General features: G+C 49.7%; 1 long non-coding RNA gene across 1 annotated transcript in view; it reads right to left on the bottom strand.

Annotated features, from left to right (window-relative positions):
- Positions 1 to 19,448, bottom strand: part of LOC141264161 (uncharacterized) — a 58,665-nt gene extending 39,217 nt beyond the window's left edge. The window contains exon 1 of the long non-coding RNA XR_012319812.1: positions 19,254 to 19,448. This is a non-coding gene — a long non-coding RNA (uncharacterized lncRNA). The remainder of the gene's footprint in view (positions 1 to 19,253) is intronic.
- Between the last annotated feature and the right edge of the window lie 426 nt (positions 19,449 to 19,874).

The raw sequence follows: 19,874 nt of genomic DNA, 5'->3' as shown, positions 1-19,874 counted from the left end.
CGTACGAGGAGACTTGGGTATGGTCAACCCTGTGGTATTCCTTGTGAATACCTTCATTAAGATCAATATTGCAAACCTCTGGAAAAAGAGAGCTCCTCCGTGGGTATTCTCCTGTAGGGGATGATTTCAGCCTTTCTTCCAGGAATGGGAGACAGAAGGGCAAGTGAAGGATTTACGCACACCGCATGGACATCTCCCGGCTGACGCTACTCTGGTTCTGAAGGTAATTCGCCGGTGGGGTCTGGGAATGTGGGAGGTCAGGACTCTGCCAAGCAAGCTCCTTGACTAAAAGGTTCTGTTGACCCATTTTCATAGGCCTCTGGCGCTCAGGGATTGCCCAAGTCGGGATCTTGGGGTGGGTCTGCATCTTTTGAATTCTATCAGGATCCCCTCGAAGTTTTGGGACTTGGCTTGGCACTGCTTCCATGGGAAACTGTGTGTGAGGGACAATCTGAAGTGTAGGAGCTCTGAGGACAGGAACTGTCCTCGGGAGCATTGTGGTACGATGCTGGAAAGCATGGACCACTTCCTGCTTCGTTGTCCCTTTAACACAGAGGTGTACAACAGGGTGGGCGCCTCCATTGGCTGGCCGGTCTCTCTTATGCAAAATGGGCCTATGGAGCATTCGGGGACCTGGGTGGTCGGGGCCGCTGAACCTTATTTCTAGTTAGCGCAGTGGTTAGGTATCACACGTGGAACGCACGGTGCTTAGTATCGACGCAACGGAAAATCCTCCCAGTGGACAATGTGTTTAGGACCATACTCAGTGACTTGGTGAAGGTGCGTTCTCTGGAGTATGAGAGACTGGGTATACGAAGGGCCGCTCTCCTCTGGAGGGGCTTTTCTTTTAGGGTGCCCTAGTCTGGTCATCTCCTCTCCTGGTGGTGGGCTGCTGCTGACACCATAGATTTTTGTTTTGTTTTGATCAGAAGACAGTGATGTAGGGCTGCAGGCGCCGAACTTGGGCTTTGTCAGCTGTGGTTATTGTATTGTTTGTTATTGTATTGTTTTTTTTCTGTATATATTGTTTATAAGGATATGGATTTGGGTGTAGGTGTTAGGTTGGGTGGTGGGAAAAGGGGGGACGTGGGTTCATCTTGTGGGACACTGGTTATTTGGCTGAAAAACTGGCACTGCCTGATCTGGCCTATGGACGTTGGACATGGACTGAGGCATGAGGCGCAGGAGCAGCTCTCAGGTCAGTGCCGGGGTTGGGAATGGTGGGCTTGAGTGTGGGGTGTTTTGTTTTGTCTTGTATATATTTGTATAGTTAGTATTTATTTTATATTATTTAAAATATATATATGTGTATATATATAAATATAAAAAAAAAAAATTAAAATAAAAAAAAATGTATATATTAGTTTGTATATATTTTTGTCGGCTATTGTTTATTTTACTTATTATATTGTTATTATTTTGTTTGGTAACCGAACAACATGTCATAGTGTAAGTAGTTGTTATTCTGTATATAAGTATAATATGTGTGTGAGGAGAGAGGGAGCGGCTGGACCAGTTTCATTACATTGTTTATTTTGTGGTTATTAATTTTGTTATGTTTCTGTTATTATTATTGTTATGTTTTTCATTTTTATAATAAAAAGATCTACAGGATGTAACTCAGGATCAGTAATGTAATGTATGTACACAGTGACTGCACCAGCAGAATAGTGAGTGCTGCTCTGGAGTATAATACAGGATGTAACTCAGAATCAGTAATGTAATGTATGTACACAGTGACTGTACCAGCAGAATAGTGAGTGCAGCTCTGGAGTATAATACAGGATGTAACTCAGGATCAGTACAGGATCAGTAATGTAATGTATGTACACAGTGACTGCATCAGCAGAATAGTGAGTGCAGCTCTGGAGTATAATACAGGATGTAACTCAGGATCAGTAATGTAATGTATGTACACAGTGACTGTACCAGCAGAATAGTGAGTGCAGCTCTGGAGTATAATACAGGATGTAACTCAGGATCAGTACAGGATCAGTAATGTAATGTATGTACACAGTGACTGCACCAGCAGAATAATGAGTGCAGCTCTGATCAGCTGCTAGTTAGTGTGGTGATTGCGGGCGTGGTGGCTGCAGATCCTGCTGTGAGCTCCTGATCTCTGAGAAACCAGCACCTCTCCACCTGGGGACCTGCTCTCTCTCTTTCCCAGGGAGAGAGCGGGTTTCTGGGAAGAGTGAAGGAGCCAAGTCCCAGGCTTCTGCTTCCCGAACCAGGCCGGCGGGGGGCAGAAGAAACCAGCCACTGGCCTGCACATCAGAGGACTCGGGGGTGAGATGCTGCACCAGGAGTCGCAGCAATGTGGCTCCTACTCCCCCCGGGATTGTGTAGACCCCTAGAAGCCGCAAGGCTTCCAGCATGGAGGAAAAGCCTGACAGCGGCGTGCATGATGGCGCTCCTTCCGGAGGAAAGCTGAGTGCTAATGGAGGTGAGGCCGACCTCCCTGATGGGGGGTGGGCGCTGCAGAGACCCCGGGAGTCTGTGTCCACCTATGCCTCCCGGGTCATGATCCACCTCCGTGAGTATGAAGATGCCAGTAAGCTCATCAGGAGGCTCCGGGAGGAGCTGCGCTGCACAAGCGCAAAAGCTGCGGGGGCCTCCAAACCAAGGAAGGCCAAGCTCCAGGCTGAAGTAAAGAGACTGACCAGCGAGATTCACCTGCTGGAAATAAGGAAAGCCACCATCAGAGAGCAGAGTGGTCCATTCAAAGAAAAACTAATAAATGAAGACCGCTTAAGAGAAATGGCTGATACCAGAGAGCAAAGGCAGATGGGGCTGCAGCCTGAGAGCCAGGTGGATGATGAGAGTGATAATGACCAGCAGGAAGCCCCACCTGGCAGCCTGCAAAGTCACCCGCAGGCCACGTGTAGCGAGCTCCCTGCAGGACAGGCGACAGTGACATCCGGTCGCAGTTCTGCTGGCTCTGGGGAGGAAAGTGACAGCAGCGGCCAGGGAGGGGCGCTAATGGCGGAGATTAAGCTCCTGGAGTCCCCAGTGTGCCTTCAAAACTTCCATCTTGGTGACGATCTACCAGAAGAGGCACCTGGGGGCCACAAAAAGGCAAAGAAGACCAAGCCAAAGCTGCAGGAAGCGGTAAGCTATGTCTATGCCCCCCTCCCTGTACCCCCTGAGTCGGCGGCAGACTCAGCTCGCTGTATAAGCCCCGTTGCCCAGCCCAGCCCGGGTTCTGCTGTGGATCCGGTGCAAAGGCGCGGGGAGATTACAGAGCGCGGTAGTGAGGCGCAGAGCTCCGTCTCTGCTTGTAGTAGCGGGGACGCAGCAGGAGGTGCATCAGCCGAGAGGCTGGACAGTGAGGGCGGCCCGGCGGCGAGCGTTCCGTCAGGCCACGATGCTGTGGTGTGCTCCTCAGTGGGAGGGGGGAGCAGCCCGGTGTCGGGGGCAGCTCCGGTAGCCTCGGCACCTCTGAATGCTGTTGCCGCTGATCACTTAGTTGAGAAGCGGCGGCAGTGTGAGGGGGCTGTCGGGGCTGAGCGTTCCGGTCCTCCCACCAAAGTGCTATTTTGTGTTGGCGTCGCTGGTCCGGAAGATCCTGATGCTAAAGATCAGCGGCGCCTAACAGCAGCTAAAGATCAGCGGCACATTATACCGAATGCCAAACAGCGGAAATTACCAACCAATGATGTGGAGGGCACACATAAGACCGGGGGTGAGGTCGCCTCCAGTTCTATGGAGGTGACTGAGCCCCTTGTGCCTGATGCGGAGGTCAAAATGTCATCCACCATTGTTACTGGTCCAGCAGGAATGAATGTGGTGGTGGGGGTGAATGAGGCTAATTCATTGTCTAGTGGTGTGGTTGCTGGTTTGGTGGAGGGTGAGATGGAGGTGGGTAATGGTGATGCTGTTGGGGCTGATGTGGTCACTGGTCCGGTTGCCCCCCCGGGGGTGGCAACACCTGTCCAGAGTTATGCCAGTGTCACCTCCGGGGCAAATAGGGCATCCTCCTCGTCTCCGGGCTTTGGGGATGGCATGTTGCAACGGCGCCTTCTGGAGGCTCTAAAGAAGGGGGAGAGATCACTAATGGTAGAGGGTCGAGAGGTTGATCTATCCTTCGGGATAGAGAGGCATGGCCTCGGGGCCTTCCGAGAGCAAAAAGGGGGGGATACAGTGTGGTTCCTCCCAACAGCCGGGCCAGGCAGTGTGCGTAGGAATGTGGTCCGTCTTCGGTGGAGGGGCAGTGATGCATGTCCTCCAAGGTCTAAAGTTGTGGAGCTCCTGCTGAGGATGGGCTTCAAGGCGATTGACATCTACGCCTTGATACATCCCTATTCCATGCCTGAGTTTGATGTCAGCTTTGTTCGGCCGGAGGGGCTTGAGCTCTTCTGGGCGAATTATGAGTTGGCAAAAAATTAGCCCGGCTGGCGAGACTTTGCCGTTCAGGCAGTGTCTCGCCAAAACCAGATCAAGAAAGTGACCGTGATGACTCGTAACGAGTCGCTTTCTTGCTATGACATCATGACGTGGCTTGGTCGGTATGGAGAGGTGGTGGAGATGCCAAAGAAAAACCGCGACGAGATTGGTATCTGGTCAGGGGCCTGGACGTTTATGGTAAAACTTAAGCGTTCAGGTGGTACGGTTGCCCACATTCCATCGTCTGCCTTCCTGGGTAGGGATCGTATCCTGGTCTTCTACCAGGGGCAACCGAAGCTCTGTCACAGGTGCGGCGACCCCACACACTTCAGTGCAAACTGCACTGTGCAGAAATGCGCGTTGTGTGGGGGTGTCGGCCATCTTGCTGCCTCTTGTGTGGAGATTAGGTGCCACCTGTGTGGTGAGTTAGGTCACCTATTCAGCCGTTGTCCTTGCTCTTTCGCTAATGCAGTCGATACCCCGGTGGGAGAAAGCCGTGAGGCCGATTCTGCTGGGGAGGGGACTAGCAGGGGTGGGGGAGCTGAGGGGCCAGGGAAGAAAAGCAATAAAAAGACGCCTGCCCAGCTGAGGCGTCTAGACAAGCGCAGACAGGAGAGGGAGCGGGGCGAGCCCCAGACTACCGGGGCAGCCCCTGTCCTGGATGCCAGTCTTGCTGCTGAGGCCCCGAGGGATGATGAGTTGGATGAGGAGGTCAGGAGGATCCACAGGGAGGAAACTGCCTCTGCCTCAGAATCCTCCCATTATGAAAGTATGGATGAGGATAATAAGCGGTGGCTAGAGAACAAGCGTAAGCTCGGCACCAAAAAGAAGAAAAAGAAGGGAGATAAAACATCTTCTCCCGCTCTGACGAAGGTACCTAAGGAAGGTAAAACCGACTCCCCTCTGGTTGGTCTTTCTAACCGATTCCAAGCCCTTGATAACATCTCTTCCTCTGAGGAGGAGGCTGAGGGTGAGGTTCCAGCTTCGGCGGAGCTTACAGGGGGCGCCGTGTCTCCTTCTCCTGGGGATGCAAGGTCCTTGGGGGGAGGGACTGGCCCAGAGTCCGGAGACGAGGACGAGAAAAGAAGGAAAAATGCTGAAATGGACACCTCTATGTCATTAAAGAGGGGGAAGGATTCCTTGTCTGAGGCAGAGGATAAGGGGAGTGGGAAGAGGAAAGCCGTCTAACTTAATCACCAATGATGGCGGTACCCACTCCGTTGACGCTGGCGTCCATTAATGTCGCCAGCATTAAGTCAAATATGGCTAGATATGCGGCCTTTGATTTTCTCAGCCGGGTTGAAGCTGACATTTTCTTTTTGCAAGAGACCAGGCTGCCAAATATGGCAGAGGTGTTTATAGCTAAGAGGGAGTGGAGACTCGGGCCCTCCTATTGGTTTCTTGCGGCCGAGCCGTATAGCGGAGTGGCGGTCCTTTTTACCGGACCGGTAGAATGCCGACGGGTTATTGAGTTAGAAATGGGAAGGTGCCTGATATTAGATGTCCTCATGAAGGGACAGGAGCTTCGGCTCATTAACATTTATGGTCCCCAATCTAAGTGGGACCGGAAGTGTCTCTTTATGAGGATCAAGCCCTACCTTTTTACGAGTCGGCAGGTCGTCTTTGGAGGGGACTTCAACACTGTCACGAGGCCCCGGGATAGAGGAGGTTCCAGAGACAAGCTGACTTATGATAGCGTCGCCCTTAATAGCATAGCTAGTGAGGCTCGCCTGGTGGATGTCCACATCCGGCACACCGCAGGCCACGAGGGGTTCACCTATCATAGAGGTAACTGTAGGTCCAGGATAGACAGGTTTTATTTAAAGGAGGAAGCCGTCTCTTCAGCAGTATCTGTTGTTGAGGTGGAGTTCTCCGATCACTGTTTGATTTTGTTTTCCCTGAATGTTACAGAGACCCCCCGGATGGGAAGAGGCTTTTGGAGGCTCAATTCGTCTCTCTTGGAAGAAGCGGAGATAAGACAGTCCTTTGAGGATTTTCTTCAAAGCCAGGTACCCTTACTGGATCTTTGTAGTAGTAAGTCAGAGTGGTGGGAGATGTTTAAGAAAAGGGTGGCGAGATTCTTCCGCCAGCTCTCGAGCCTCAGGAACCTGGACAGGTATCGCCTGTATCAGGGCCTGAGGAGGAAACTCGAGCATCTTGTCTCAACTGGAGGTAGCCGCGAGGAGATCTCCAGAGTGAAATCTTTGCTAATGAGGTGTCAGTATGATAGACACGCATCTTTGGTTTTTGAGAGGGATTACGGGAAATACCGCTCGCCCGACCCTTACAGAAACTGCAAGATGTCAGTGAATAGTAAAGTTGTTACAGGACTGGTTGACACTGCGGGGTCCCTGAAAAGATCCAGATCAGGGATCCTGGAGGTTGTCAGATCCTTCTACTCGCACCTCTTGGGGAAGAGGGATCTGGATTGGGATGAGATGTCGGCTTTTCTGGCTGAAGCCGTCCCCAAACCAGGGGTAGACCCCTCTCTTGGCGTTTTGACAGAGATGATCAGGGAAGAGGAAGTTAAGTTGGCGATTGAAGGGCTTGTCCTGAAGAAATCTCCCGGTCCGAATGGCTTAACATCTGAATTCTATAAGACCTTTAAGGACGCCTTGGTTCCCCTCTTGACTGAGGTATTCAATGAGTGTCTTTCCTCGGGCACTCTGCCAAAGTCAATGAGGAGGTCTGCCCTGATCATCTTGTCAAAGGGTAAGGACCCATCTTGCATTGAGAATTAGTGTCCCAAAGCGCTTCTCAATGCAGACAGGAAGGTTTTGGCAAAGGTGCTGTTTAATCGGCTGGTGAAATTTGCACCCCAGCTCCTTTCGGGGGCCCAGCATTGCTCTGTTCCGGGCCGCAGTACAATTAGTGCTGTACTCTGTGTCCGAGAGGCGGTGGAGCAGGGTAGGGCTGGCCACTGGAAGGGGTACATGCTGTCATTGGACCAGGCAAAAGCGTTTGATCGGGTTAATCATGAGTACCTCTGGTCTGTCCTTCTGAGGTATGGCCTGCCGGGGGGGTTTGTTGATTGGCTTAAGACCTTGTACTCTGGGGCAGAGAGTTTCCCGCTTGTGAACGGTTGGATTGGCAGCTCTTTTGAGGTTGGGTGTGGTGTTCGCCAGGGTTGTCCCTTGAGCCCGCTACTGTACGTGTTTGCGATTGACCCACTTCTTAGGAGGGTGGAGCGTGGACCGTTGGCTGGGATCGGGATGGACCGGGCAGCACCGGAAGCCACTCTGAGAGTGGTGGCGTATGCCGATGACGTCACCGTTTTTGTTTCCTCTGATGGGGAGGCAGAATGGCTGATGTCAGAGGTAAATCGCTACTCGGAGGCATCCGGGTCCAAGATCAACCGGGATAAGTGTGAGAGTCTCTGGCTGGGAGGAGGAGATCCTGTTTTTGATTTCACGGACACCCTTCCAGGACCAAGAGTCTCTGCAAAAGTTCTTAGCATCGAATTTGGCCAGGGGGATTACCCAAACAAAATTGGGACAGTAGGCTAGAGATCGCCACACAGAAGGTGAACCAATGGAAGGGTTGGTCTTTGACCCTAAGGGAAAGGGTAAACCTGATCAAAACTTACCTGCTCCCTTTGCTGATCTATCTGGGCAGTGTGTGCATCTTGCCGGAGCCTCTCTGGACTCGGGTCTACAGTTTGTTCTTCCAACTGTTATGGGGGAATAGACTGAACCTGGTCAAGAGGGAGGTTACTTACCGTACGAGGAGACTAGGAGGGTTGGGTATGGTCAACCCTGTGGTATTCCTTGTGAATACCTTCATTAAGATCAATATTGCAAACTTCTGGAAAGAGAGGGCTCCTCCGTGGGTTTTCTCCTGTAAGGGATGGTTTCAGCCTTTCTTCCAGGAATGGGAGACAGGAGGGCAAGTGAAGGATCTCCGCACACCGCATGGACATCTCCCGGCTTACGCTACCGTGGTTCTGAAGGTAATTCGCTGGTGGGGTCTGGGAATGTGGGAGGTCAGGACTCTGCCAAGGAAGCTCCTTGACAAAAGGGTTCTGTTGACCCATTTTCAGAGGCCTCTGGCACTCAGGGATTGCCCAAGTCGGGATCTTGGGGTGGGTCTGCATCTTTTGAATTCTATCAGGATCCCCTCGAAGTTTTGGGACTTGGCTTGGCGCTGCTTCCATGGGAAACTGTGTGTGAGGGACAATCTGAAGTGTAGGAGCTCTGAGGACAGGAACTGTTCTCGCGAGCATTGTGGTACCATGCTTGAAAGCATGGACCACTTCCTGCTTCATTGTCCCTTTAACACAGAGGTGTACAACAGGGTGCGCGCCTCCATTGGCTGGCCCCGGCTGGCCGGTCTCTCTTATGCGGAATGGGCCTATGGAGCATTCGGGGACCTGGGTGGTCGGGACCGCTGCACCTTATTTCTAGTTAGCGCACTGGTTAGGTATCACACATGGAACGCACGGTGCTTAGTATCGACGCAGTGGAAAATCCTCCCAGTGGACGATGTGTTTAGGACCATACTCGGTGACCTGGTGAAGGTGCATTCTCTGGAGTATGAGAGACTGGGTACACGGAGGGCCGCTCTCCTCTGGAGGGGCTTTTCTTTTAGTGTGCCCTAGTCTGGTCATCTCCTCTCCTGGTGGTGTGCTGCTGCTGACACCATAGATTTTTGTTTTGTTTTGATCAGTAGACAGTGATGTAGGGCTGCAGGCGCCGAACTTGGGCGTTTTCAGTTGTGGTTATTGTATTGTGTGTTATTCTATTGTTTGTTTCTGTATATATTGTATATATGGGTTTGGGTGTAGGTGTTAGGTTGGGTGGTGGGAAAAGCGGGGAGGTGGGTTCATCTTGTGGGACACTGGTTATTTGGGTGAAAAACTGGCACTGCCTGATCTGTCCTATGGACGTTGGACATGGACTGAGGCATGAGGCGCAGGACCAGCTCTCAGGTCAGTGCCGGGGAGGGACTGGTGGGCTCCAGTGTGGGGGGTTTTGTTTTGTCTTGTATATATTTGTATAGTTAGTATATATTTATTTATTTATTTATTTATTTATTTATTTTAATAAGAATGTATATATTTGTATATAATTTGTCGGTTATTGTTTATTATATTGTTATTATTTGTTTGGTAACCGGACCAGATGTCATGGTGTAGGTAGTTATTATTCTGTATATATGTATAATATGTGTGTGAGGAGAGAGAGAGCGGCTGGACCAGTTCATTACATTGTTTATTTTCTGGTTATTATTATTGTTATGTTTTTCATTTTTATAATAAAAGATCTACAGGATGTAACTCAGGATCAGTAATGTAATATATGTACACAGTGACTGCACCAGCAGAATAGTGAGTGCAGCTCTGGAGTATAATACAGGATGTAACTCAGGATCAGTAATGTAATGTATGTACACAGTGACTGCACCAGCAGAATAGTGAGTGCAGCTCTGGAGGATAATACAGGATGTAACTCAGGATCAGTGCATGATCAGTAATGTAATGTATGTACACAGTGACTGCACCAGCAGAATACTGAGTGCAGCTCTGGAGGATAATACAGGATGTAACTCAGAATCAGTACATGATCAGTAATGTAATGTATGTACATAGTGACTGCACCAGCAAAATAGTGAGTGCAGCTCTGGAGGATAATACAGGATGTAACTCAGGATCAGTACAGGATCAGTAATGTAATGTATGTTCACAGTGACTGCACCAGCAGAATAGTGAGTGCAGCTCTGGAGTATAATACGGGATGTAACTCAGGATCAGTAATGTAATGTGTGTACACAGTGACTGCACCAGCAGAATAGTGAGTGCAGCTCTGGAGTATAATACAGGATGTAACTCAGGATCAGTAATGTAATGTATGTACACAGTGACTGCACCAGCAGAATAGTGAGTGCAGCTCTAGAGTATAATACAGGATGTAACTCAGGATCAGTAATGTAATGTGTGTACACAGTGACTGCACCAGCAGAATAGTGAGTGCAGCTCTGGAGTATAATACAGGATGTAACTCAGGATCAGTAATGTAATGTGTGTACACAGTGACTGCACCAGCAGAATAGTGAGTGCAGTTCTGGAGTATAATACAGGATGTAACTCAGGATCAGTAATGTAATGTATGTACACAGTGACTGCACCAGCAGAATAGTGAGTGCAGCTCTGGAGTATAATACAGGATGTAACTCAGGATCAATACAGGATCAGTAATGTAATGTATGTACACAGTGACTTCACAAGCAGAACAGTGAGTGCAGCTCACCGGGGGTGAGGTCGCCTCCAGTTCTATGGAGGTGACTGAGCCCCTTGTGCCTGATGCGGAGGTCAAAAGGTCATCCACCATTGTTACTGGTCCAGCAGGAATGAATGTGGTGGTGGAGGTGAATGAGGATAATTCATTGTCTAGTGGTGTGGTTGCTGGTTTGGTGGAGGGTGAGATGGAGGTGGGTAATGGTGATACTGTTGGGGCTGATGTGGTCACTGGTCCGGTTGCCCCCCTGGGGGTGGCAACACCTGTCCAGAGTTATGCCAGTGTCACCTCCGGGGCAAATAGGGCATCCTCCTCGTCTCCGGGCTTTGGGGACGGCATGTTGCAACGGCGCCTTCTGGAGGCTCTAAAGAAGGGGGAGAGATCACTAATGGTAGAGGGTCGAGAGGTTGATCTATCCTTCTGGATAGAGAGGCATGGCCTCGGGGCCTTCCGAGAGCAAAAAGGGGGAGATACAGTGTGGTCCCTCCCATCAGCCGGGCCAGGCAGTGTGCGTAGTAATGTGGTCCGTCTTCGGTGGAGGGGCAGTGATGCATGTCCGCCAAGGTCTAAAGTTGTGGAGCTCCTGCTGAGGATGGGCTTCAAGGCGATTGACATCTACGCCTTGATACATCCCTATTCCACGCCTGAGTTTGATGTCAGCTTTGTTCGGCCGGAGGGGCTTGAGCTCTTCTGGGCGAATTATGAGTTGGCAAAAAATGAGCCCGGCTGGCGAGACTTTGCCGTTCAGGCAGTGTCTCGCCAAAACCAGATCAAGAAAGTGACCGTGATGACTCGTAACGAGTCGCTTTCTTGCTATGACATCATGACGTGGCTTGGTCGGTATGGAGAGGTGGTGGAGATGCCAAAGAAAAACCGCGACGAGTTTGGTATCTGGTCAGGGGCCTGGACGTTTATGGTAAAACTTAAGCGTTCAGGTGGTACGGTTGCCCACATTCTATCGTCTGCCTTCCTGGGTAGGGATCGTATCCTGGTCTTCTACCAGGGGCAACCGAAGCTCTGTCACAGGTGCGGCGACCCCACACACTTCAGTGAAAACTGCACCGTGCAGAAATGCGCGTTGTGTGGGGGTGTCGGCCATCTTGCCGCCTCTTGTGTGGAGATTAGGTGCCACCTGTGTGGTGAGTTAGGTCACCCATTCAGCCGATGTCCTCGCTCCTTTGCTAATGCAGTCGAGACCCCGGTGGGAGTAAGCCGTGAGGCCGATTCTGCTGGGAAGGGGACTAGCAGGGGTGGGGGAGCTGAGGAGCCAGGGAAGAAAAGCAATAAAAAGACGCCTGCCCAGCTGAGGCGTCTAGACAAGCGCAGACAGGAGAGGGAGCGGGGTGAGCCCCGGGCTACTGGGGCGGCCCGTGTCCTGGATGCCAGTGTTGCTGCTGAGGCCCCGAGGGATGATGAGTTGGATGAGGAGGTCAGGAGGATCCACAGGGAGGAAACTGCCTCTGCTTCAGAATCCTCCCATTATGAAAGTATGGATGAGGATAATAAGCGGTGGCTAGAGAAGAAACGTAAGCTTGGCACCAAAAAGAAGAGAAAGAAGGGAGATAAAACATCTTCTCCCGCTCTGACGAAGGTACCTAAGGAAGGTAAAACCGACTCCCCTCTGGTTGGTCTTTCTAACCGGTTCCAAGCCCTTGATAACATCTCTTCCTCTGAGGAGGAGGCTGAGGGTGAGATTCCGGCTTCAGCGGAGCTTACAGGGGGCGCCGAGTCTCCTTCTCCTGGGGATGCAAGGTCCTTGGGGGGAGGGACTGGCCCAGAGTCCGGAGACGAGGACGAAAAAAGAAGGAAAAATGTGGGAATGGACACCTCTGTGTCATTAAAGAGGGGGAAGGATTCCTCCTCTGAGGCAGAGGATAAGGGGAGTGGGAAGAAGAAAGCCATCTAACTCAATCCATTAATGTCGCCAGCTTTAAGTCAAATATGGCTAGATTTGCGGCCTTTGATTTTCTCAGCCGGGTTGAAGCTGACATTTTCTTTTTGCAAGAGACCAGGCTGCCAAATATGGCAGAGGTGTTTATAGCTAAGAGGGAGTGGAGACTCGGGCCCTCCTATTGGTCTCTTGCGGCCGAGCCGTATAGCGGAGTGGCGGTGCTTTTTACCGCACCGGTAGAATGCCGACGGGTTATTGAGCTAGAAATGGGGAGGTGCCTGATATTAGATGTCCTCATGAAGGGACAGGAGCTTCGGCTCATTAACATTTATGGTCCCCAATCTAAGTGGGACCGGAAGTGTCTCTTTACGAGGATCAAGCCCTACCTTTTTACGAGTCGGCAGGTCGTCTTTGGAGGGGACTTCAACACTGTCATGAGGCCCCGGGATAGACGAGGTTCCAGAGACAAGCTGACTTATGATAGCGTCGCCCTTAATAGTATAGCTAGTGAGGCTCGCCTGGTGGATGTCCACATCCGGCACACCCCAGGCCACGAGGGGTTCACCTATCATAGAGGTAACTGTAGGTCCAGGATAGACAGGTTTTATTTAAAGGAGGAAGCCGTCTCTTCAGCAGTATCTGTTGTTGAGGTGAAGTTCTCCGATCACTGTTTTATTTTGTTTTCCCTGAATGTTACAGAGACCCCCCCGGATGGGAAGAGGCTTTTGGAGGCTCAATTCGTCTCTCTTGGAAGAAGCGGAGATAAGACAGTCCTTTGAGGATTTTCTTCAGAGCCAGGTACCCTTACTGGATCTTTGTAGTAGTAAGTCAGAGTGGTGGGAGATGTTTAAGAAAAGGGTGGCGAGATTCTTCCGCCAGCTCTCGAGCCTCAGGAGCCTGGACAGGTATCGCCTGTATCAGGGCCTGAGGAGGAAACTCGAGCATCTTGTCTCAACTGGAGGTAGCCGCGAGGAGTTCTCCAGAGTGAAATCTTTGCTAATGAGGTGTCAGTATGATAGACACGCATCTTTGGTTTTTGAGAGGGATTACGGGAAGTACCGCTCGCCCGACCCTTGCAGAAACTGCAAGATGTCAGTGAATAGTAAAGTTGTTACAGGACTGGTTGACACTGCGGGGTCCCTGAAAAGATCCAGATCAGGGATCCTGGAGGTCGTCAGATCCTTCTACTCGCACCTCTTGGGAAAGAGGGATCTGGATTGGGATGAGATGTCGGCTTTTCTGGCTGAAGCCGTCCCCGAACCAGGGGTAGACCCCTCTCTTGGTGTTTTGACAGAGATGATTAGGGAAGAGGAAGTTAAGTTGGCGATTGAAGGGCTTGCCCTAAAGAAATCTCCCGGTCCAGATGGCTTAACATCTGAATTCTATAAGACCTTTAAGGACGCCTTGGTTCCCCTCTTGACTGAGGTATTCAATGAGTGTCTTTCCTCGGGCACTCTGCCAAAGTCAATGAGGAGGTTCGGTGTGGTGTTCGCCAGGGTTGTCCCTTGAGCCCGCTACTGTACGTGTAACCCACTTCTTAGGAGGGTGGAGCGTGGACCGTTGGCTGGAATCTGGATGGACCGGGCAGCACCGGAAGCCACTCTGAGAGTGGTGGCATATGCCGATGACGTCACCGTTTTTGTTTCCTCTGATGGGGAGGCAGAATGGCTGATGTCAGAGGTAAATCGCTACTCGGAGGCATCCGGATCTAAGATCAACCGGGATAAGTGTGAGAGTCTCTGGCTGGGAGGAGGAGATCCTGGTTTTGATCTCCCGGACACCCTTCCAGAACCCAAAGTCTCTGCAAAAGTTCTTGTCATTGAATTTGGCCAGGGGGATTACCCCAAACAAAATTGGGACAGCAGGCTAGAGATCGCCACTCAGAAGGTGAACCAATGGAAGGGTTGGTCTTTGACCCTAAGGGAAAGGGTAAACCTGATCAAAACTTACCTGCTCCCTTTGCTGATCTATCTGGGCAGTGTGTGCATCTTGCCAGAGCCTCTCTGGACTCGGTCTACAGTTTGTTCTTCCAACTGTTATGGGGGAATAGACTGAACCTGGTCAAGAGGGAGGTTACTTACCATACGAGGAGACTAGGAGGGTTGGGTATGGTCAACCCTGTGGTATTCCTTGGGAATACCTTCATTAAGATCAATATTGCAAACCTCTGGAAAGAGAGGGCTCCTCCGTGGGTATTCTCCTGTAAGGGATGGTTTCAGCCTTTCTTCCAGGAATGGGAGACAGGAGGGCAAGTGAAGGATCTCCGCACACCGCATGGACATCTCCCGGCTTACGCTACCGTGGTTCTGAAGGTAATTCGCCGGTGGGGTCTGGGAATGTGGGAGGTCAGGACTCTGCCAAGGAAGCTCCTTGACAAAAGGGTTCTGTTGACCCATTTTCAGAGGCCTCTGGCGCTCAGGGATTGCCCAAGTCGGGATCTTGGGGTGGGTCTGCATCTTTTGAATTCTATCAGGATCCCCTCGAAGGTTTGGGACTTGGCTTGGCGCTGCTTCCATGGGAAACTGTGTGTGAGGGACAATCTGAAGTGTAGGAGCTCTGAGGACAGGAACTGTCCTCGGGAGCATTGTGGTACCATGCTAGAAAGCATGGACCACTTCCTGCTTCGTTGTCCCTTTAACACAGAGGTGTACAACAGGGTGGGCACCTCCATTGGCTGGCCCCGGCTGGCCGGTCTCTCTTATGCGGAATGGGCCTATGGAGCATTCGGGGACCTGGGTGGTCGGGACCGCTGCACCTTATTTCTAGTTAGCGCAGTGGTTAGGTATCACACGTGGAACGCACGGTGCTTAGTATCGACACAGCGGAAAATCCTCCCAGTGGACGATGTGTTTAGGACCATACTCGGTGACGTGGTGAAGGTGCGTTCTCTGGAGTATGAGAGACTGGGTACACGGAGGGCCGCTCTCCTCTGGAGGGGCTTTTCTTTTAGTGTGCCCTAGTCTGGTCATCTCCTCTCCTGGTGGTGGGCTGCTGCTGACACCATAGATTTTTGTTTTATTGATCAGTAGACAGTGATGTAGGGCTGCAGGCGCCGAACTTGGGCTTTGTCAGTTGTGGTTATTGTATTGTTTGGTATTTTATTGTTTGTTTCTGCATATATTGTATATATGGGTTTGGGTGTAGGTGTTAGGTTGGGTGGTGGGAAAAGGGGGGAGGTGGGTTCATCTTGTGGGACACTGGTTATGTGGGTGAAAAACTGGCACTGCCTGATCTGGCCTATGGACGTTGGACATGGACTGAGGCATGAGGCGCAGGACCAGCTCTCAGGTCAGTGCCGGGGAGGGACTGGTGGGCTCCAGTGTGGGGGGTTTTGTTTTGTCTTGTATATATTTGTATAGTTAGTATTTATTTTATTTTATTTTATTTATTTAAAAAAAAAAAATAAAAAAAAAAGAATGTATATATTAGTTTGTATATAATTTGTCGGTTATTGTTTATTATATTGTTATTATTTGTTTGGTAACCGGACCAGATGTCATGGTGTAGGTAGTTATTATTCTGTATATATGTATAATATGTGTGTGAGGAGAGAGGGAGCGGCTGGACCAGTTTCATTACACTGTTTATTTTCTGGTTATTAATTTTGTTATGTTTCTGTTATTATTATTGTTATGTTTTTCATTTTTATAATAAAAGATCTACAGGAGGTAACTCAGGATCAGTAATGTAATGTATGTACACAGTGACTGCACCAGCAGAATAGTGAGTGCAGCTCTGGAGTATAATGCAGGATGTAACTCAGGATCAGTAATGTAATGTATGTACACAGTGACTGCACCAGCAGAATAGTGAGTGCAGCTGTGGAGTATAATACAGGATGTAACTCAGGATCAGTAATGTAATGTATGTACACAGTGACTTCACCAGCAGAACAGTGAGTGCAGCTCTGGAGTATAATACAGGATGTAACTCAGGATCAGTAATGTAATGTATGTACACAGTGACTTCACCAGCAGAACAGTGAGTGCAGCTCTGGAGTATAATACAGGATGTAACTCAGGATCAGTACAGGATCAGTAATGTAATGTATGTGACGCGCCCCCTGGGCCAGTGCTGTTTGGGGGATACCCGGAGCCGGATCAGATGGGGGTTGTAGTCTCCGAGTGGCGGTGACCCGGTCCGTGCCCAGGGTGTCAAGCTCAGTGTGTGGCAGTCTTTACAGATGTTATTAGTTGTTCTTTTTGTCGACTACGCCACCCGTTGATTTGCGGTCAATACGGCCGCCGCTGCAGCAGGGTCCGCTGAGGCTGGTGGTATGTGTGCAGCTTCGGGTAGTATAACCCCCAACGGGAGGGGTATAGCCTCAGGGGGTCAGGTGTAGAGGATGGTGGTAGTGGTGGTGCAGTGTGGATGGTAAGAAGACTCAGAGTCGGGCTGTGCAGTTCAGGGTTTTTACTTACTGCTGTTCTGTTGGTCACTCTGGCCTTGAGTGACCGCCCGAGCCGTGCTGCGTCCACCAGGTCCTGGACTCGGCCAACCCCCAAGCAATTCTGGAGCGTGGTCCTGAGCTCCCTTTCTGACTGTCCTCTCTACTGGCCTTTCTCACCAGGGGTCCAATTATATCCGGCTCCCTCGGGCCTCTTGGTGGGTGCACCTCTTCGGGGTTCCCTGACCCTATACCTGGTGTGCCTTCTTAGTGGACTTAGTGAGGGGCTGCTCCACATGTAATGTCGCAGCCTCCGGTTCTTAGCTGAGGGTTGTTTCTCTCCTCCACTAATTTGGGATCCGGTTCCCTTGCGTGCCAACCCTTCACCCTTCTGGTTGTATACTAGGTTCTTGGGGTTCCTTCTTCTCCCCCTCTGGGTCCTTCTCTTCTCCTCTCTCTCTTCTCTCTGCAGGCGCTCCTGGACCTCTCTCAGGACTCACTAACCCTCTACAGAAGACTGACCCTGATCTAAGATGGTTCCCACCTTATATACTCCCTCTATGTGTGAGCTCAGGTGACCAGCACCCAATGAGCTCCTAGCTTTACCCAGACTGCTCCCCCTATCTGCCCCTACACTACTGGGATGTTCCACCCCCCTCCCACTCCAGCCAGGGACAGACACTGTCGTACCTGCACATATACCTAGTGGGAGTACCATCAGTCTGTCCCTCGGAAATGGGATGTATGTAGTGTATGCAGCTAACTGAGCTCAGTTCCACACTCCATCCTTACCCGGGAGTGGAATATCACACCTCTGGCTTGAGGTGCAATACCCCTGTAGCAGCCGAATCCTCAGGGTGCTACATATGTACACAGTGACTGCACCAGCAGAATAGTGAGTGCAGCTCTGGAGTATAATACAGGATGTAACTCAGGATCAATGCAGGATCAGTAATGTAATGTATGTACACAGTGACTCCACCAGCAGAATAGTGAGTGCAGCTCTGGGATATAATACAGGATGTAACTCAGGATCAATACAGGATCAGTAATGTAATGTATGTACACAGTGACTCCACCAGCAGAATAGTGAGTGCAGCTCTGGGATATAATACAGGATGTAACTCAGGATCAATACAGGATCAGTAATGTAATGTATGTACACAGTGACTGCACCAGCAGAATAGTGAGTGCAGCTCTGGAGTATAATGCAGGATGTAACTCAGGATCAGTAATGTAATGTATGTACACAGTGACTGCACAAGCAGAATAGTGAGTGCAGCTCTGGAGTATAATACAGGATGTAACTCAGGATCAGTAATGTAATGTATGTACACAGTAACTTCACCAGCAGAACAGTGAGTGCAGCTCTGGAGTATAATACAGGATGTAACTCAGGATCAGTAATGTAATGTATGTACACAGTGACTTCACCAGCAGAACAGTGAGTGCAGCTCTGGAGTATAATACAGGATGTAACTCAGGATCAGTACAGGATCAGTAATGTGATGTATGTACACAGTGACTGCACCAGCAGAATAGTGAGTGCAGCTCTGGAGTATAATACAGGATGTAACTCAGGATCAATGCAGGATCAGTAATGTAATGTATGTACACAGTGACTCCACCAGCAGAATAGTGAGTGCAGCTCTGGGGTATAATACAGGATGTAACTCAGGATCAATGCAGGATCAGTAATGTAATGTATGTACACAGTGACTCCACCAGCAGAATAGTGAGTGCAGCTCTGGAGTATAATACAGGATGTAACTCAGGATCAATACAGGATCAGTAATGTAATGTATGTACACAGTGACTGCACCAGCAGAATAGTGAGTGCAGCTCTGGAGTATAATGCAGGATGTAACTCAGGATCAGTACAGAATATGTAAAGAGCTGCTTTCTTTTACGGCTAATAAAGAGGGTCCTAAATGTTATGTCAATAGGCGATAATGCAGTAAATCATCATGACAACTCCTTTAACTGTAACCTCTCCAAAATAAAATGTCACATTTTTAGTAGCTTCTTTCTCTTTAAATGTTTTACATTGCTTATGTCTTCAGTACACTGTGAAATTGTGTAAGCGCTGCCCTTCATCAAGAGCTGGCAGAGCAACAAAACTGTGCGGCTTGATTACACTGACCCAGGAATCTCTCTCTATAAAATACTTGCATAAAAATGTAACTGGTAAGATCTCCCCTGCCGCGCTGTAATGTGCTTATTTTTTTTACATGTCAGGCAAAGTGCTATCATGTGAACATTGTAACATTAGCGAAATTAATTCATAAGCCAATTCTGTCTGTCACTGTGCTCTATCTAAATGCATGCTCAGCGTGCGACAAAGAAAATTGCCTACCACAATAGTGGGGGAAACATTTGATGGAAGCGACGTCCCCTCCGTGTGATTGTAGTTGGATAGAAGCCGCCAGTTATTGCCCTTTATTTGCATGGAGATCCTAAAATAATTAAGCCGGACGTTAATAACGTTCTCTGCTTGTAAATGTTTTCTGAAATTCGCAGGGATCCTCTGCCTCCCCTTTGAGAAAGGTCAATATCCGGCAAAGGCTGCGCAGTCCCGGGGAAGAATGATGACGCCGGTTTAACTGCGTGTTTGGTTTTCTTTTTCCATTGTCTTATTGCAGCTTTAGTGGCAATTTACTTCTGACTGGTGATTTACTCTGTCACAATATTTGTTGCAAACAAAATGGGAAAAGTAACAATGTAATAAATGGCGTCAAATGTCTTTCCTTTCTACTCTTCCTTCCTTATTCTTTCTCTCATCACTACTGGACTTCTCCCGTGCTGCACCCATTCTGTAGAGCTCACTGCCCTGGATTATCAGATTTACTCCCAACATTCCCAGTTTTAAGCCTAACTTCAAAACTAATTTCTTATATAACGTCTGTGTCATATGAACAAAGCCTATGGGTCAAATACAACCTTCTCCATTATAGGGGTAAATATAGTGTTTAGTCCC

The sequence above is a fragment of the Phyllobates terribilis genome, unplaced genomic scaffold (assembly GCF_046119375.1).
Source record: "Phyllobates terribilis strain yellow unplaced genomic scaffold, ASM4611937v1 Scaffold_4__5_contigs__length_816908805, whole genome shotgun sequence".
In the NCBI taxonomy this organism is placed as follows: domain Eukaryota; kingdom Metazoa; phylum Chordata; class Amphibia; order Anura; family Dendrobatidae; genus Phyllobates; species Phyllobates terribilis.
Note: the sequence above shows the minus strand (reverse complement) of the source record. Positions and strands in the feature narration are given on the sequence as shown.